Source organism: Phasianus colchicus, chromosome 6, assembly GCF_987193195.1.
Source record: "Phasianus colchicus chromosome 6, bPhaCol1.hap1.1, whole genome shotgun sequence".
Taxonomy (NCBI): Eukaryota; Metazoa; Chordata; class Aves; order Galliformes; family Phasianidae; genus Phasianus; species Phasianus colchicus.
The window spans coordinates 10,709,940-10,730,346 of record NC_143441.1 but is presented as its reverse complement, the minus strand read 5'-3'; the positions used below and the strand labels follow the sequence as shown (position 1 = coordinate 10,730,346).

Sequence of the window (20,407 nt, the reverse complement as noted above, 5' to 3'; positions counted from 1 at the left end):
ATCTCAACCAAAACAGTTGATAAATGCACAAGACAATTCTTTTGGAAAGAGAACAGGCTGCCTAGGGAGGTGGTGGAGTCACTGTCCCTGTAGGTGTTCAGAAAATGCGTGGATCTGGAACTGAGGGTCATGATTAGTGGGCATGGACTGGTGGATAGACTAGGTGATCTTAGAGGGCTTTTCCAACTTTCATGTTTCTATTGTATTCTATTCTAAAAGAGCAGGAGTCAATCACATCACCTCAGCCCTCGAGTGTCCTCAGGTTGGTGTTCCTGGAGCACATGGGTTGTGGCATTTCAGCTGCTGATGAGTCATGTAGTCACACAATTGTGGCATGACGAGCTTCTCATCACATGTAAGCTATGTATATTATCTGCACAAATACACTTATCATGTGGCTCACTACAGGCACTGACTCTGGGATACCGGTCTTTCTCTTTTTAACAGTACCACAGAAGACCTTGCATGAACCTTGCAAGTCAACCAAAACTGGTTTTGTTTGGAGTAGCTGCTGCTTGTTTTGTTGACCAGTTTGAGTTTGTTTCTGATTTTGATTCATATTCTTCTTCCAATGTGGCTTGCAGAAGTTGCCTAGAAACCATCTCACATCAGCTCACTCATCCAGGATGCACAGCTTCCCATATGCCAGCAGAGAGATAAGCTTAACTTCCTAATTTTTTAAAGAAATGCAATTAACCCTCCTTCCCTCTCCCAGGATGTGATATTTGAGAACTCACATTAAAAAAAAAAAAAAAAAAAAAGATTGCTGAAGAATGTCTGGAGTGTGCATATCGTGTGGGGGTGTGTGGATGGAGAAGGAAGAGGAAGCTTTCTCAAGGCAGTGGCAGAGCCAGAACCATAACAGCCCCACTCGATAGTCCTTAACACAACCCTTCACAGCCTCTAGTGACAGAACAACTGTAGACTTAGTTTGACCAAGCTTTACACATTCATGTCCCTGCTTGTTAAAACATTATGCCATTCACCATGTGTCCCATCCAGAGCCTTCTCTCAGCTCTTCTATATTTCACAGTAGTTGTAACCAGCTGCTTGGTATGAAAATTGATGGGATTCCTCATGTTCTTTCAAGACAAAATCACCTCACTTGTGATAAATGCAGAGAAATTGGCAGCACTAAACATGGATATGGTGGTCAAACAGACCTGTGCACATGGGCCTCAGAAAATAAATGGGTTGTCTATACTGAACTAGAAGAAGTGGAGCTTTGAACACAAACCCAAAGGTTTTAATAGGCTCTCTGGGAAAATTCAAATTTGGGTTGATCTGTGGTGCTTCATCTTGAAAACTTTTATTTTGGACTAATTATCTTTTTTCCTTGGAACGACTGTTTATGAGGGTGGATAGTGATAGGACAAGGGGGAATGGTTTTAAACTGAGACAGGGGAGGTTTAGGTTAGATATTAGGAGGAAGTTTTTCACACACAGGCTGGTGAGACACTGGAACAGGTTACCCAAGGAGGCTGTGGATGCCCCATCCCTGGAGGCATTCAAGGCCAGGCTGGATGTGGCTCTGGGCAGCCTGGTCTGCTGGTTGGCAACCCTGCACATAGCAGGGGGGGTTGAATGATCATTGTGGTCCTTTTCAACCCAGGCCATTCCATGATTCTATGATTCTGTGATTCTATGATTCCATGCAACTTGCTTGTTAAATGAAAAATGCCACCTCAGAAAGAAGCATTGAAAGGAATTAAATGCTGCTTAAGTTGGAAATGAATGTTTCAACATCGAAAAAAGAAAATGCTGCCTTTGTGGGACTTGAAACAACTAAATTTGGATTGAATTTCCCAGTGTTCCTCTTCTTCTCCAGACTTCACTTTCTGGCAATGTTTGCTATGCTGTAGCCATTCTCATTGTTTGAAGACAATAAGTAGAGGTTTTAAGGACTAACACGCACACCTGCATAGTGGGAGACTGGATTGCAATTTCCAAGTGTAATTCCCTATGACTGACCAAACTGTAACTTTTCTTCTCTCTGTTTCTTAATGCTCCTCTCTTGTTATTTTTGGCTTTTTTGTCAGTTTGACTGAATATGCTCCCTATGATATATATCAGATTGTCATAGGAAACATTTATTGGAATCATGCACATGACACTGTGTCCAGCATCTTTTTAATACTCCAAGTTGATATCTTATCTGATTAGTTCCTCTGCTCAGCCTTCATTGATGCACATCAAAGACTTCATACAGCACCTCTATTGCAGAGACCAGTGAGTAAATTCACTTTTAAGGGTGCCATGTTAGGGACACTCAAGCATGACTTGTTTCTTCTTCTCCTAAATCTTGCAAACTCTCTTTTCGCTATTCCTGCAGCAACCTATTGCTCAACAGTAACAGGTCAAAACCTTCTCTTAATACTGCATGATACATGGTCAGATGTCTCAACATCAGTAGTGCTCTGAAACACGTTCTACCTGCCTTCTAGCTTTGGGATGAATTGCACACATTCATTTTGAGAAGCCTGGTGTGACTTGAACTCTTTGAACTCTAGAGTACTGTTCCTTCACCATAGCATGGTCCATGGTCCATCACTGTTGGAAGTAGCAACCTTCTGTTGTAAATGGCTATTGAGTGGCTGACTCATCTCCATGTTATAAGTCAGCTTCTCTGAGTGTGTGGCTGAGGTCTCTAGGTGTATATTTGCAGTTACTGACTGTTCCCACCTTTCATGGGGTGAAACGTGAGCTCCAAGAGATGTACAGGATTTACTACTGTGGTGGGGGTCAGGACACTGCATTTCAGAACAGAGATGATAAATCTGCTTACAGATTTAAATGCACACGTTGCTCTTGGCAACGTAAACCATCCTGTAAGTCTTGAACACTGACCTAAGGAAATATTTCTAATAAAGACATCTTATTTCCTGGAAATTAGAGTGCATCAAAGGCTTTTATCTGAAATCATGTGGTGTTTCACTGTTAATGTAACAGACCAAAGAAGCCTTCATATTGCTGGGGAAACAGTGCCACTGCCACTGCCCAAATGTCCACTTCTTCTGGTCCCAAAGAATTCAAAGACAAAGGCCTTTAAGATGGAGTGCTTATTTCAGAAATTCAAGGATGAAATACATAGGTGGGCATTCAAAAGAAATCTTTGCATGTCACTCCAAGAAAGATACAAATTAAATCTAGTAAACACTCCTAGTTTTGCCCAGCAAATCTGTAAGCAAACAAATTGATTTCAGATGTAAATGCTCAAGTGCCTTCCTGCACAGAGACATGGCACTAGCACGAGTATCTGGTCACCTCTCTGCAAGTCGCAGCCAGAGTAGGGGCCCCACTGGTCTGGGTGTAGGGAACATGTTTTTTATCACAATGCTTTATGAATCTCTTAAGTTAATGTAATGAGTTGCAAATTTTTTATTTTCACCTGCATAAACAGTGATTTCTGAATGTCAGGAATACTTGCTTTAGACAGTAAATTCAGCTGCATAGCAGAGCAATGCAAAGCAGAGTATACTTTGAATTACCTGAGTGCAAAATGGCTGGGGCCCATAACAATACAAGGCTCTGATTTTTGGTTAATGATGGGGATATCTAAGCAATTGGCAACTTGAAAGCTCCTACTATATTGGTGGCAGTCCCAAACACACCTTGTCAAGCTTGAGCTGGCACTCAGTTGAGTTGTCTTAAGTAACTCTCCAGTTGCCTCTGGAGATAGAAACACAGAATCACAGAAAATCCTGAGTTGGAAGAGATCCACAAGGATCAATCCAAACCCTGGCTCCATACAGCACTGCCCAAAATCAAATCCTATGTCTGAAAGCATTGTCCAAATGCTTCTTGAACTCCAGCAGCTTGGGGCTGTGACCATTGCTCTTGGGAGGCCATTCCAGCTCCCTCTCATTGAAGAATCTTTTCCTAATATCCCCTCATATAAGTCAGAAGGGCTGAACTGACTCTTGCAAGTGCCATATCCTCCCCATGTTGTTCCTGGATAAAACCTCTGCAACTAATTCAGAGTGGGTGCATGTGGAACTGATGGGCCATCAGGACCAACAACCCTTTGGCTGCAGCCACTGCTGATCCCTCTGAGCATAGGCCAGAGCACATTATCCACTGGCACCGCTGAGCCATGGGGTAGTTTTTCAAATACTGCTGAACAATCATGCAGCTGTGGGAACAACCGGTTTGTTGAGCTGATCCTGCCAGCAGTCAATACAGCCATCTCACTTAAACCAGTCATCACTTGCTCAGCTTAGTTACAAGTTAATGTCTTCAGATACAGCCTGGGCACTCAAGGTTTTCATTTTGCCGTGCATGGGATCATTGAACAGCAAACTGGCAGAAGCACTAAGTATCACAAAGACAGTATTTTTATTTTTATTATTTTTATTTTTATTTTTGTTTCTATTTTTATTTTTGTTTTTATTTTTACTTTTATTTATTTATTTTTAAATACAAAGCAGTGAATGAATATTGTCGTAAACCTCCTGAGAACTCACCTCAAGCAGTACTGCCAGCTTTTAAAAGCACGAACGTGTAGGTAACAAGATTGAGTTCCTGTTTGCAGCTGAAGGAGGGACCCGCTATCTGAACATCACGGTGTGGCTGGTACTTCTCTTGGTACTTCTCTACCACAAACAGTTATGCCTTGTGGCATTCTTCAGTTTCCTGCCACTTTTGTCCTACCTGTCCTCAGTTATCCAGGCTATGTTAGCATCCCCTATAGAAGTTAATCAAGTTTTCAAGGCACAGCGAGCCCTCATTGAACACGGTTTCGTCAAGAAGAAGCAGTAGGCAGAAGAACCACACAACTAAGACAGAAGGCTAATTGCAGTCAGTGAGATTTGGCGCTCCACTTTTTCAGAAGTGCAAGAAGAGGCATTCCATTGCGCACAGGTAGTAAAATACGTGACACTGTTTCTGTAGTGCTGTGTACAGCAGAACAAGGTCTCTGCTGCTGAGTCCTTGGATGAAAGGGCTGTTACGCCGTGTTGCTGTAGTTTCTGAGTAAGCCATCCACTCATCATGTTCTTTGCTATAAATTCGCATGCAGCTTTTGCTGCATTCTGAAGCTTTCCTCTGCAGTTGTAGGTAAAAGTTGCAGTCAACTTTATTCTCTCGTTTCATTCATGTGGAGCAATCTGGCTGCTATCAAAGTCGTGAAGTAGAAGGAGACCATGGTGCAAAACTCAAGTGTTAAAAATAAACAGCAGGACCGATCTTCACAACACTGGGCTGGATTTCCACTGAAGTCAACTACAGCTCAGCCTCTGTTCTTGGGCACGCCTGTCTGCAGGAACGTTTTATCCAGCTTAGCAGTCAGAAATTGTGCAAATTTGAATTTAATAAACATTCAAGAATGTGCCTCACAAAGCTCTCATTAAGCACATCCTCCCACACCGTGCTGTTTTGGCAGCTGCCTCCGACGTCTTCCAAGCCCACAAAAGCACCTGGGTAAGGTATCTGTCTGCTCGGACTCAGCAACCCATCCATAAATCCCTAGCTGTCATGCCTGTGCTGAAAGCTGTCAGGGGGCTGCTGGAGGAAAAATTATCCCAAGCTCCAGCCCTGTCTTCTGTCTACACATATTCTCCTTACCTGGTATACCACGGAAGCAGGGAGGAGTGCTGGGATGTTCACTGATACTGCATCGGGGAATCATGATAAATAGAAAACGTCTGAGAGCTGAAACTCAGCGTATAGCCCTGATGTGCGCAAGTGCCACCCAGCACCTGCAGCCTTGGAAGCTGCACTGGAAGATAAGTGCATTTTTACATATGCTCCTTAAGGTTGTTACCAGCCTCCTCCTTACCACAGATCATTTAAGTAGGGAAATAAATGCTGGCAGGCAGGCTCTAATAAGCAGCGGGAAAGATGCTTGGCTGGGGTGAACTGGGGTGGGCAGATGATAGCTGCAGTGTTTGGGAGATGAGGAGGAGACAGCAAATGCACAGCCAAGGACTGAAGGCTGTTCCAAGTGATACGTTTATTTAGATGAAACGTTATGCCCTAGCAATATCGGGGCTGCTGCTCTGGACTCTAAATGAGATTCTGTGATGAGTCCAATCTTTGATGGAATTGGACTAACAATAGCGCTCATTCCTGCTTATTATGTGTCCGGCAGTACCTGTCATGTCTCTCTGCTGTTTGCAGCAAATAATGCCTCTAGCAGCTGTGAAGGCTTTGTGCTCCTAGCAGAAATGCCGCCTCACAGAAGGCACACTTTGCCCATTTTGGCACTCATCATGGAGTGATTTGAGCCTTTTGGCCTTCCTTCCCTCCTGCCTGTGCTAGTTCATGAAACATCAGAAACTTTGCAGAGGGGACAACTTCATCTCCCATCCTCTCTTACAGCCTCACTAGCTCCTCACCCTAAATCCCAGCACTGTAGTGCAGCCTCAACCCCTGCACAGGCTCTCATGACTGCTGTTGTGATGGGAGCTGTTCCCTAAGAGCTATGAAATCCAAGCTGGAAAGCCCCTCCGTCCTGCTTCATCATCTGCTGCACTAAAACAGTCTTGAAAGCCCAGCTGGAGGCAGGGCAACTGAGGCACATGGGGAGGGTCGTCTCTGAAACAACATGTTGGAGGAAATGCTTTAGATTTGACACACATGGATTCAGTATGGGAGCTGTGTTTGGAGAAAATATGGAAATAATAATAGCACTTTTAATCTTCAAAGTGCTCTTCATTCACTAACTAATGAGTGTAATGTTCGGCTTTACAAATTGGTCATACTCTGAAAATGCATTTGGTAGCAAAGAGCAAGGGTCAAGCTTTCTGCTACTGTAATGCCTTTGAAGTGTCAACGCCAATCTCACGGTGTTAAAATTAAGGAGTAAAGTCTGTTGTAAGGGTACAGCATCTTGTTGAGTCAATGAAAATTGCATGCCCCTAAATGAGAGCAGAATCATACTGAAATTAATGACATACTTGCCACATATATCCTCCTATTGTAATGCGCGTGATTACTGGCAGCATCTGCCCTCCCATATGAACAGACCTGAGCGTTAGGACAAATGAGCTGGATACTGATGTCAACGTAAGACTGAATATACTCACGCTTCACATACTTGTTTCTGTGGGATCCTTTGCTGGGGGAGGAAGAATGTGTTCTTGTTTATCCCCTGCATTCTGGGATCTAGTGAGAGCTTTGCTGTTGATGTGAGGTCTTTCCCCCAGCTTGTTTTTGTCAAGGTGGCTGTGGCTCTGCTCCTTCCAGTCCAGTTTATGGGCAGAATCATAGAATCATAAAATGGCTTGAATTGGAAGGGATTTCAAAGATCACCCAGTTCCAAATCACTGCCACCAGCAGGGTTGCCAACCACTAAATCAGGCACCAAATCGGGTTGATCACAGTGTGGCATGGGAGCACTGCAGGCTCTCTCTTTGAGCAAGGCCAGTGTCACAGCCTTCCAAGCTAAACACAAAGCAAGCTAATTTTACAGGTATCCAGATATTCAGAATTGAAAAAGCACTTGTTGCTGAGCTGCCTCATTCTCTGTGAGCTCTGCAGAAGTGCAGGGTCCACATCCTGCAACAGTGATGAAGCGAGGCAAACAGCACCCAGATCTGCTACACAAAAGCAATGCAGGCACCAACTCCTCATCCTCTTGGGTGAGAGACAGAGCAGTGTTGTGTTTGTGTTTTCAAGATTAAGTAACTCAAATCATAAATGTCAATAAAATTATGAAGTACATTGAAAGCTTCCAAGCTATTTAAAATTAAATAACAGCCCTGTAAAGCAGCCAAGGCAAGTATTGCTCAGATCCATTCGATCCTTGCAGGAGGCAAAGGAGGCTTTCAATTTCTTTGTTCAATCACTTCATTAAATTCCAATTTCTCCTAAAAGCTTGGCAGTCCTTATCCTATCCCACTTAGCTCTTGTACAAGTCCCCTTCATCTGCTCTCAGATTTCTCATGCTTTCCATGATTACATACCTTCCTATATTCCAGAGCCTCACTAAGCCTAAGGCAGCGCTCCTAGAAAGGACAACCTGTGTTTGTTTTCCTTTCTAGAAACGTGTATTAGACTGGAATGTGTCCATGTACATGTAGGAGAAATGCTGCCCTGATGTTTTATGGGTTTTGTGATATATGCTGTCAGTCAGCGGTGCCTGTGGGGAAAGTATCTTGTCCAGCCCTTGTCCTCAGCAAGCATGGAAATAACCTGAAATGAGTGGCAGGGCATTTGTGTCAGTGGAGGTACATGGCAGAGGTACAACTACTGACCTCAAGAGCATCATTATTATACAAGAAAGGCACGGTTAAGTGGAGAAGTAGCCCAAAAAATCCTGTCGTTGCTATCTGTTGGAAGTCCTGCCACCTTGATTAGGCACTTGCACCATGTATTCAGGCTGTGAAAAACAGCCCTGCAAGTGGCCCTGGGCTCTACAACCTCAGGATGTACCTCTGGATCATGGCACTGTGCCTTTTTCCTGTAGTTTTTCCTCTGGGGACAGGCAGGGTGTTAGATAATCCTGTGCTAACAGGAAAATACATGACTGGCTGCAGTCCAACCTTGGGGTGAACATTTATGCAAGGGATTCATTAGCTTTCTCTTCTCTCACATGTATTTGAGGAAAAGCAACAGCAGAAGATGTTGTAGGACAGATCCACAAAAATAAATGATACGTCCTGAAGGATGAGATTTTTGTCTTCTAAAGAAGTTCTGGTCACAGCTAAGGTTGCTTATGTTTGATGTGTTCACGTAACAGGCTGTGCTGGCAGTAGGTCTTAGAGCCTGTCATGTGTTCTCACTTCTGCTGGCTGTCCCACCAGCTCATGAATGCAAAGCCTGGGCTTATTTTCTTTTATAATCTCTTTCTAGGCTCTTGCTGAGATTTCCTGTCTTGGGGGATCTTGCTTAGGCTGGATGGATTACTCAAATGTTCTTGGTCTGGCTCCAATTCCGACTTAATTTATCTCTAGCTCTTAGGGTTTCTGACTGGAAAAGCTACCCTATAGATTAACGAATTCTTACTGAAAGAGGTGTAGGAGTTGATGTGCTGCAAATGAGTAGGGATCCCCATGTGCAAGGCTCAACCAGTAGTACTGTTGCAGGAGGAGTTTTCTCACAGCATCTGTCAGGGTTACCCTGCTAGGAAAAAGAATGGTTTTGCCCATTCCCTGAAGCAGGCAGGATGTGTAGGCTGCATAGCTCTTCATCCATGGGCTTCTACTGCACCATACTCCCTGGGGGAGACTGTTATGCCTTGCTTTGGACACCTTTAGTGAAGAATAATCAGACCTGGAGAGAGGAAAACTTCGAATTCTCTGAGTGCGAATTGAGGAAGAACCTCATGTCTGCAGTACAGCGGAGTTTCTGGACTGCTGCTGGATACACAGTTCCTTTGCTATTGTCTATCCATGTTAACTCATTTCAGGGTGCTACTGCTATGCAAAGATCCACAGGAATGGCATGAAGCATTTGGCACTGAAGAATGCAAGCAGCCCTCCTACAGAAATCACGATCTTTCTTAAGATTGGCATCTCCAATGCCTTGAGGCAGCAGTTTGGCAATAGCCAGTGAACTCAGATAACCCTGCAGAGGCTGGACACGGGACTGACTTGGCAAACTGCTCCCAGGACCAGTGCCTGAGGCAAAGGTTTCATTCAGTTCATGTATCAATGTGATATTTGGGTTGTGGTGGTCCAGGGTGAGTTGCAGATCTTTCAGAGTTTGTCTATGCGAGTCTCAATTGTCTTTCACAAACAAACGCTGTATATCTTGAATACATACTGAGATTAACATGGGGTTTCTACCAAACCTCTGCCTCTGCTCCATGACACCACATCTGTGCTAACCATGTTTTTGACGGTGCCAGACAGAAGTTAAATATGGCATCAAGGACTGAACATGCTTTTGATATTCTACAAACTTGATTACACCATGCCATAACAGAACATGCTTCATTGGCAAATAATGTGAGCCACAACGTATTTTTCACTAGCCTTAGCTTTGCTCAGTAGGGGTCAACAGTGGATATATCTGTCATTGTTTCTGGGAGGTTATGCTTCAATTCTGTTAGCAGATCTAGAAAAAGACCTTGTGATTCCCTTGCAGAGAGACTGTGTATGATCCATACTAACTGCTGAAATAATGGTCCCAAGACTGTTCCAACTGGCCGATCAAGTGACATTGAAGTGTTGTTGTTTATATGCTCCAGAGAGCTTCAGGACACAAGGAAGATGGATGGGTATTCTTCCTGTGCACACTTAAACAACACATTTGATCCTGTCACCTTCCCTGTGTCAACTTTCCCGGTGTTCTTTAGAAGTCAGCAGTAATGAATGATGCAGATCAAATCTAGATGCTGACACTTATCACACTTGTTCCTTCTGTTAAAAAAAAAAAAAAAAAAAAAAGTAAAAAATATGGTCATTTTTGACCTTAAAAAGTGAAGGCAATTTTACATCTGTAAAATTCTGAAGACTTTTAAGGATTAACTGAAGTGCATCATTTGAAGAATATATTAGCAAATGGAGCCATCTGTATCCTTGGTAAGAAACACAGAACACAGACCTGAGATCAGCTTATCTTCCTTAGACATTGACACTTTTGCTCTCACAGCAATCTGGCCTTCACAGTCTTTAGGGACCTTTAAAAAATCCTAACACTGTATAGCTGACTATAGAACGGGTGTATCTCTTTTGCTGATAGTGCTCATGGCCCATTACCACCTTCCCCATCATCTTCCCACATCTTAGCCATTACTAACTAGCCATCATTACTACCCAAAGGAATGTCTCTTCACCAAGTTTCTCAGCTGGAACCAAAGCAACTATTTGAATGAAGCTGTCCCAACCCTCAGACACCTGAGCTGCCCACGCATCTGCCTGGCCAGTTGGCAAGCATCTATCATGTGCCAGATGAAGGATCTGCCTCGCGCTGTGTCCTGCTTCCAGCAATGACCAGATGTGGGTACCTGGGTAGACTCCAAATGGGACAGGCATGCATTTCCAGAGCATGCTCCCAGTGTTCAGACATTTCCAGAGTTTTCCTGAATCAAATGCAGTTTCTATGCAATAGTAACCCCATGTATTTCTCTTCTCCATAATCCTACGTTCTCTCCCTTTGAGTACCTGCTCCAGCTGCTGACCTTCACGACCCATTACAGCTTCTGGTACAGATTATCTTCTCCTCTCTGCCCCTGGCTGTTTGCCACAGCTTTCTTCCCACATCCTTGACATCAGTTCCTACCATCACTTCATGCCATCTGTGTCACTCTGTCGTTTGTGCAGTAATGAAATGTTTGGTAAATTAAATATATATATATATATATTTCAACAGTAGTATGCCCTTAGATTTATATTTTATCATTATTAAGACGAAGAGATTGTAGATTTGAGCTAGGAAGCAGTCAGATGAACTGTTTAGACTGGGTAAAAGCGTGAATGTGACAAATGCTGTTGGTGTGGGGAAAGTCTGGGACAGACATTGGGAATGGTGACCTCTTCACCTCAACCAGCAGCAGCTGGAACAATTTGCCCTCAGTCTGCCTGCTTGCTGAATGCGCAAACACTCTGCACAGACTGGAGCTGCCTGAATTTACAAATATCTCTGGCCACCCTGAAACTGCATTTTTTTTTTCTCCAGCAAATAAATGATTCACCAGCCAAAAATAACACAAGCACCTATCATAACAGCTCCAGTTGCTCCTGTGTGTCTCAGAGCTTACAGCAGACCTGTTTACTGTTAGTCTTAATGTGGAGGAGGTGCTGGGTATGTCTGGTTGTCCATCTGTGCCTGCCATCAGGACTCTGCAGGAAGCATTGCCCTGAACCACAGAATTGTAGGGGTTGGAAGGGACCTCTAGAAATCATCAAGTCCATCCCCTGCTAAAGCATGTTCCTAGAGTTCCCTAGTTGCACAGGAAGGCATCCATATGGGTCTTGAGTATCTTCAGAGAAGGAGACTCCACGACCTCTCTGGGCAGCCTATTCCAGCGCTCCAACACCCTCACAGTTAAGAAGTTCTTCCTTGTGTTTGTATGGGACTCCCTGTGTTCCAATTTCTGCCTACTGCCCCTTGTTTCCACTGCTGCAGGACTGCCTACTTCTGCCTAACCTGGGTGTTCCTCTTCTTCCTCACTCAGCACCCTGGTTTCACCACCCTGCTGGAGAACTAAGGGGAGTAAATGGACAGAGCTTGCAAGCCACTGGTAGTCTGGAGTTTGTCTGCCTTCAGTGCTTGTGAATACAGCAGTTTTGTTTGAAAGGAACCTCACTTGCAAACAAATCATGAGCAAAAGTCTCTGACATTATCTGTGACAAATCATTTGTTCAGTGCTATGTGCCTCTGTCTGATTCTTCCACAGACAGGAGTTACTCAGCTCTAGAGCAAACAGCACTGCAGCACACTCCAATTGCCAGGCTGGAAGAATGCACTGTTTCCGTGAGTATTTGCTCTGACTTAAAAATCTGCTTGCTTTGTCTGCGTTCACACCTCTCTATGTTCATGAGCTGTGAATGCTCGAACAGGAGAGATTTACTCCTCCGAATTAAGTACCGAAAGCAAAATGAAACCTCGTTGTTTGCAAATGGAGCAGTGTGTTTTAATGTGGGATTCTGTTTTTGGAAAGCCTTGCCAGGTCTCCGAACAAAGGCTGCAAAGAGAGCCAGACATGGGTGTGCCAGTCCTTGGTAAATAAAAACATGCATGTGCATAAGTACGTCTAATGAGTGCTCAGACAGAATTAACTGCAAGATCCATATCTTGCCAGCAAATCTGTTGAGCAGCCTGTTTTATTTATTTTTTTAAAGTAGCAGTGCCTCGGGCAAAGGTCTGTGTGGCCCAGCGAGCAAAAGCTGAAAATGGTCTGTGTAGAACTTGCGGAGTCACGGCCGCCCTCTATGCTGTCTCCAGGCAGTGGAAAGCATCGAGGGCCTTTGCAGATCCTCCTGATTATGAGATTTGTGCTTATCCAAGCAGGAAAATAACACTGCTATGGGACCTGTGTGGCCCGTTGCCACTGGAGTTTTGCAATAAACAGTTGGCAGCCCTTTGCTAAAAGCAGGAAAAGTCAGCGTGGATCTGCAACTTCAAACATACTTGAGGGTTGCAAGGAATCAGGAGCTGATGCATGCCTTGAGTCTCATCAGGTAACATGTTTCTGGGCAATGCTAGCTTCTCTTTTAGAGTGAGCAGCAGGAGGGAAAAGGACTTGGGGTACTGGTGGATGGCAAGCTGGACATGAGCCAGCATTGTGCCCTCACAGCCCAGAAAGCCAACCAAATCCTAGGCTGCATTCAAAGAGTGGCCAGCAGGGTGAGGGATGTGATCTTGCACCTCTGTTCTGTGCTGGTGAGGTCTCACCTGGAGTACTGCATCCAGATGTGGAGTCCTCAGTACAGGAGAGACATGGATCTGTTGGAGCACATCCAGAGGAGGGCCACAAAAATGATCCAAGAAATGGAACACTTTCCCTGTGAGGGCAGGCTGAGGTTCAACCTGGAGAAGAGAAGGCACTGGGGAGACTTTAGAGCAACCAACTGTTGCTTTTGTTCCTCGTGTTCTCTTCATCTTCTGGTCCACAGAACCCCCAGTGCAGTGATGGCACTGTTGTTCAAGCAGTGCCTTGCCCCAGTGGCTTTCAGCAAGCATTGCTTTGCCGGGGGATATTTTGGATCAGTGCTAAAAGGTTTCTGAGGTATGCTGGGGTGTGGGGAAAGATATATGGTGGAGGAAATAAGGAACAATGAAATGGCTATTCATTTTTAATGCTTTATGTACTCTAATATAATTGGGAGAGTGGTTCACAAGGCTAGGAAATGGCATGACTTTTGCCTGAGGGCTCTAGCTGGTATATATGAGATCTGCAAACAGTAGCCATCTCAAAGTCTTTCAGGAAACTGCACAAACGGTTTATAATGCAAAATGTTAGGCGGCCTAAATAAAGGAGAAAGGACCCAAATGATCATGTGTTGCACTGCTTTTTATGCTTGCTTTTTAACCAGCATTTCTGTGCTCCAAGCAGACGTGGTGTCCCACCACTGCGTTGCCTGACAGCAATGAGTTTGGTTTATCAGATCCTACAAAATTCATGTTTGCACACTATAAAAATCATCCAGTTTAGTGGTCCTGATGGAATGGACTTAGTGTCTGTGTCACCTGGTGAGATAAGATGACTGTTGGGGTTGGAAGCATTCCTAAGAGTCAAGGCTGGCCTGGCGTTGCTGTGTATCGGGTAGCCATGGAAACCTGCTCTCCAGGTAGATAAGCAGCCAAGTGCCACCACCTGGATCCAAACACAGGAAGAAGAGCCAAAGAAGCCAACACTGGTGGAGATCTTTGAGCTGTTTTGGAGAGGGAGAAGGATGCATAATACAGGGTGGTGAGGCTGGAGGAGAGGGGAAAAAAGTCTTTTGTATCCAGCAGCAAATGCTATCAAGGGAAAGTGTTTGTGGAACACAAAATGCTATCTGGCTATATATAGATGCAGAGTAAATGAAATATGTGTCCACAGTTGTTAGAGGCAGGACCAGCACCTGGGTCTCCCCCTTCCCCATCCTCACTCTCTTCTCTCTCATCTTGCAGCTTCCAATGCTCCTTGTCCATAAGCTGAGCACCTTCCACCCGGTAGTCCTCCATTAGCACCATGTCACCTCCTCCTAACTGCAGCTGTGTTCTCAAAGGCTGTGGCATGGCAAACTTGTGAAAGAACCTCATCACAAGGATTACTGTCCTATTATTGTTGTTGTTATTGTTTTTATTACTATATCTCCAGTCCAGTGTTGCATCTGAAATGAAATGCTCAGGAAGATGAATGAACAGCCCTTGCAATAAATAGATACAGAGACTTCTCCAAGAGGTGAGTCTCGTTCTCATGTGCATTATTGAAATAGGTATAATTATAGCTCATGTGGCTTTTTATTGCTCCTGAAACTCTCTTGGTATCTAGCTGTATAAATGAAGACTTAATGATATGAGTCATCAGAGATCTGTGGTCTTGATGACAGCAAGCTCCACAGTATGTATGTTTTCTTGTCTCTGTTTTGCTCCCTGACAGATTCTTAAAACGATCTCTGCATTTTGGTATGAGGAGAAAATCAGTATAGATTTTTAACACATTCATTTATATTCTCTACTCTTGTTCTCTCCCTACTTTGTTGTCATCTCTTCTGCTGTAATATGGGTAAATCTGTTTTTGTGCTCCCTTTAGATTCTCTTTGCCTTACCCTTGATTTATTACTGGCCACTGTGTCTTCGTGAAGTGCTGCTTTGCTTTTTGCATGGCCTGTTCCAACATATTCTTGCTGCCCAGGCATTTGGACTGCTCTTGTGCTGCTCATCCACCTTCTGGCTGGCCCTCACGGAGTGTCCTTACTCTCTAGTTGCCACCAACACATTTTACATCATCAATAAAGATTCCTACTTTGCTGCTTTTTCAGGCAGAAAAACACATTCACTGTTTCCCAGTATTTTGGAGGGCTTTTCTACAGATGGAAATGAGTGCATGGGAAACTAGATTGCTACTCTGACCTCCTGCCTTGTGGAGCTTCTTCAGGCTCCCTCGGAGAAACTGCCCCTTGAGATGTGAGATGACAAATTCTGGACCCTTTGACTTGACTACTTGTTATCCACTCTTCTGGCTCTTAATCAAGCCACAGTCTGTGCTCAAAATCTTCAAGTGGAGATTTGGAAGAGCTGGTTTTGGCGTTGCTGCTGCTGAACTGGTTTGCAGCAGTCACACCAGTCCTTCCAGACACTGTGAGCGAGAGCCTGGGCTTGGGTGTGAATCATAAAGTCATTAAGGTTGGAAAAAATCACTAAGATCATCTAGTCCAACCAAAAACCCATCACCACTATGCCCACTAACCCATGACCCTCAGGGTAGTGAGTGCTTAAGTGGCCATTCTCTGTGCATAGTTCATACATGGGATGTAGGATAGTGATTGTGCTGTATTTCCACATTCATTTTCTGTGCCAAATCTCCTTAGACTGCGAGCCATGTTTTACTGCCCTATAGCATGAGAACCATAATAAACCCCTCCCTGCCATTCGCAGGACAGTTCATATTCCTTTTGACCCATGCACTATCCCGGTGTATTTTTGGACCTATGATCTTGTCCCATAATCTCTGGTCTTTTTCTATCCTTTCACTGACAGCCAGTCCCCACTTCACATCTTGAATTCCATCTGCCTGGAAAACAATCAGCAAATAAACATTGGAGGAAATATCGCGGAAAAAAAAATAGCCGTGCCTAGCAATTGGCTTGCTGCCTCCAGGCAGGTGCAGGCTGCGTGTGAACAGCAGCATTTCACTCAGCAGTGCTTTTGAAAGCAAGGAGCTGACGGCAGTGGGAAAGCTGAGTGATGTGATGGGTCTGGGGCCAGGGAAGCATCATGTGTGGATGCCAAGCAGACGGCTGAATTTTAGACGCCGCTAATTTTAGTTCAGCCTGATTTGCTTCACTGAGCTCTCCTGGAGCTCTGAGTGCTGTCATTCAGGTTAATCAGAATTCTTTGCAAGACTTAGAGCTGTAGGGTACACGAGAATCTGATCTGAGCTTTTTCTTTTTTAAGATGAGGCTTTCCTATGTCTTCTGGCCTTACCATAAATGCATGCTAGACCAAAAGAAAAATCATGAATCTGCTCTTCCATATTTTCTCTCCTCCTCACTATAATCTTTAACCTATTTGCAGGTAAAACATCTCACAGTATGTAGCCAAGTGAATGTTCAAGTACTCAGCTCCCCTCCTTGCCCCTTACTCCCTGTTCTCATGCAGGGTTATGGATCACTGCCTGGCAGCAGGAGAGTGAGCTGGGAGTGGGGTGAGTGCTGCTCCTGCCACAACAGCTCTTTCCAGGTGATCCTTTATCCCAGGTGTGTAGGTATGCGAGCTGACAGCATGGCTGTTTCTGACAGTGCAATCATCCAGCCTTACCCTTAAACAAAGCCACGTGCTGGGCCCCAGTTGCAACTGCTGCAGAGAGCCAGGGATGGAACAGCTTTCCCCATCTTCTATAAATTCTGTAACTTGTTTTTCAGTGTTCATCTTCATGGCTTAGCTTTCTATGTGCTTGCAGTATTGGCGTTGGGGAGACTGTGCTCAGGTGTGAAAATGAGAGAATGGTTAAAACCTGTTTTGAAAACAGACTCGGACTAATGGAGTTTCATTTAATCTCCAGGTTACCACTTGAAATTCATTTCGTGCAGATTGTGATGAAAGGTGGTTACCTCCAGACAAGTGCTCAGTGCTTCACCTAATGAAAACTGGCACTTTGCAGCAATTCCTGAGCAGGCACGGCAGCAGCTGCTATGGGATGGCTGAGCCCATCTGTTCCTCCCTCAGCTGCTGGCCACTATGGTGGCCCCTTTCCCTGACAATTGTGATGGAGGGGACGGTGGGGATCGGCACATGACTGCGGTCGGATGCATGGCTGGTGCAGGAAGTGAATGTTGTAGTTATGTGGTGCTTCTCCTGGCAGCAAGAGCAGATGAAGTGGTTGCTGTCCTGAGCTGCTTACTTAATATAATCATAAAGTCATCTAGGTTGGAAAAAGCCTTCAAGATCACTGAGCACAACTATCAACCTCACCTACTGAGTATCATTGCTAAACTATGATAGAATATTCTGAGTTGGAAGTCACCCACAATGACTATCGAATCCAACCCCACAGCTACCCACACAGACTATCTGAAATTCAAACCCTGTGTTTGTGAGCACTGTCCAAACACTCCCTGAGCTCCAGCACTCAGGGCCGTGCCCGCTGCCCTGGGCAGGTTGTTCCATTCCACCGCCCTCTGGTGCAGATCCTGTCCCTAACCCCCAGCTGCCCTTCCCCTGACACAGCTCTGTGCCATTCCCTTGGGCCCTGTCGCTGTCACAGAGAGCAGAGCTGCCTGTGAGGAGCTGCAGCCGCCCTCATGCCTCCCCTCAGTGCCTCTGCTCTGGGCTGAAGAGACCTCCTATTTCTGGGATCTTAGCCCAGAAGCGTATTTTAACCAGGAGCTGTTGTACAATACTGGTAGATTACAGGATATTCATGTCCCTGTCCATCTCCTTTTCTTACCCTGCATCCCTTCAAAACTAGATACTTTGCTTTCCCTTTGTGGTCTTGATCTATCAGGTTTCACAAGCTTTCTTTGATTCAGATTTTAAAAGCTGTACCAATAGAAGGTGGTGCCACATTCCTTTATTTCTTTCCTTCTAGCCATACCTTCTTGGCATGCTGCAACCAGCATGTCAGTACTGTGGTAACATCAGCCTTACCACACCAACCAGCCTAGTCCACATCAACAAGAACAGCCAGCCTAGCTCTGCAGTGGCTCTTCTCTCAACACTTCTGTTCTGGAAGGGGTGCATGCATAAAGGCAGCCTTTTTACAAGGGTGATGGAGCTGTGCTTTCAACAAGCAGTTTATTTTTTCATGATTTCCCTGCAAAAACAGCTGTTGAACTTGCAGGTGGTTCCCAGGTGGATCCTTGAGATCTGATTGCAGTGTTTGTGTTACGCCTCCCACTGGCGTGCTGACCTGCCCTGAGAGAAGTCTCTGCTGCAGGATCAAAGCGAGAAGGAATTTGCTTCACCTCAGAGGTATGTTCCCATCTTGCATTAACATCCAAATTGCTTGCAAAGATCTGTAGAGATCAAGTGCACAAAACTGGTGGAGTTTTTGTGCAAATATGAGGGAAATGGGAACCCTAGTCACATAAGTTTAATAACTATAAATTTCAAGACCTGGGATGTTTATCCAAAACAAACCAAGACACGTGGTAAAGTTCTCATGTCGGTTATGAAAGTCTCCCGGTGATATCAATCTTATTTCTGCTGAGGCAGAATTCTGTGCTGATGGGCCTCCTGTCCTCCTGGGGAAAAGGAGATATGACAGCCAACGGCCACCACACAGCCCAGCAAGGCATTCCTGCAATGCCTTTGTTAATGCTGTATTTCTGGGAGCTGGTCCAGGCCCATTTAAAAGTGTAAATACTATTTTACTGTTATTTCTTGGGTTGAGTTTTGATCCATGAGGCTTTATCTTTGGACACAGCCATTTCCCAGAGCAGTGTCCCCATCCTCATGATGAAGGGTTCTGCAGTACAACCTTTGGTTCTCTAAAACATAGCATGCTTTGAAGACCTGAAACGTTTCCTGGCTGATTGATGGCAGCTCATTTAATGCAACGTGTAGGTCTAAAACTATGAATATATCAAGCTGTGGAACAATATATTTCTTCTTCTCTAGGATGCTTATCATACACTGTTCTTGCTTAAAATGGAGGGAGCAATTGCATTTTATCACCTGTTTGCAAAAAGTCATTATCAGAGGCTAAAAAATTTACAGGCAGGACCTCTGAAATCTGACATCTTGACACATAGCGTTTTTATTGTTTGTTCTATGGCACACACTGAGAGGCAATGAAAGCAGAGTCCTCCCATCCAGGCAAAGGTATCATACTATCAGTGTAGGGACAAGAAGGAAATTGATGTCAAAAATTGAATTTTGTTTACATCTTTAGGGACTGGGCTCAGTTTGGCCACTTTGTGATTTAAATATTAATATTGTTTTATCAAATTTGGCTGACTACTTGAGGATCTTTTTTAATATGTCAGGTTTTATAATGAATATGTCATCAATAGGGATTTATTTATTTTTGTCACATTACCCCATAAGGGCTGAACCCTCCAAATTGCAATACATGTATGACAATAATCACATATGGCATTGTTTGTAAATGGCTATGAATTCCACAGAAACTTTAAAGGATTCTCTGCAATGAAAGATGTGACAGTTTTTCTCCTTATCAAGGTTTAGGAAATGAAAATAAGCAAAACAATGTGCAGTTTATGGAACTTTTTGGCTTGCCAGAGTTGCCTAGGCAGCCACCCCATGAAACAGCTCCCACAGCAGACTGGGCTTCAGCACAGTGCATGGGGTATCCTTTTAGACAGGTGACCTAGTCCACGGCTTCAAATGCTACATACACACCAGCCTTATGCAAAAAGGCTCAGTTCCAGCTCCTGCAGCCACTTCAGCGTTTGCATTTCCTTTGCTCTCTGTAACCGTAACCATAGAACCCACTATAACACTTGGAGAAATATAATCTTTGGCACTTAGTACATTTTCCCCACCCATTTGCACGTGCGCTTTTGAAAAAGCAAATAGAAAATCCACGTAACTTTTGTGTCCGCAGCCAGGAAAAGCCATGACCTGAGAGAGAGGGGAAAAAAAAAGTAGCAGTTACAGGGAGAAAAAATATTAATGTGAGGAGTTGCAAGACCATATCTAGGAGCCAGTGTGGCCAAGTTGCTTTGTGCCATAGTGGCAGCACAGATGAGCTGCCAGGGCAGCAGTGGGGCAGGGGAACAAGGATGCTCAAACCAGCACCCAGCTCTGGTTTAAGCCTGCACTTGTACTGGCCGTCGCGTGGGAGGTGAGTTTTAATGGAAGGGAACACAAATAGCTACTATTGAATGGCCTGGGGAGAAATGGCTCA

The 20,407-nt window shown here is 44.5% G+C and overlaps 1 long non-coding RNA gene across 3 annotated transcripts in view; it reads left to right on the top strand.

Moving 5' to 3' along the window:
* The first annotated feature begins 13,785 nt into the window (after positions 1-13,785).
* Positions 13,786-20,407, top strand: part of LOC149917420 (uncharacterized) — a 34,760-nt gene continuing 28,138 nt past the window's right edge. For 2 of the 3 annotated variants that reach the window (XR_016467670.1, XR_016467671.1), the window contains exons 1-3: positions 13,786-14,299; positions 14,503-14,776; positions 18,377-18,507. This is a non-coding gene — a long non-coding RNA (uncharacterized LOC149917420). The remainder of the gene's footprint in view (positions 14,300-14,502; positions 14,777-18,376; positions 18,508-20,407) is intronic. The other variant, XR_016467672.1, reaches the window with a different exon arrangement.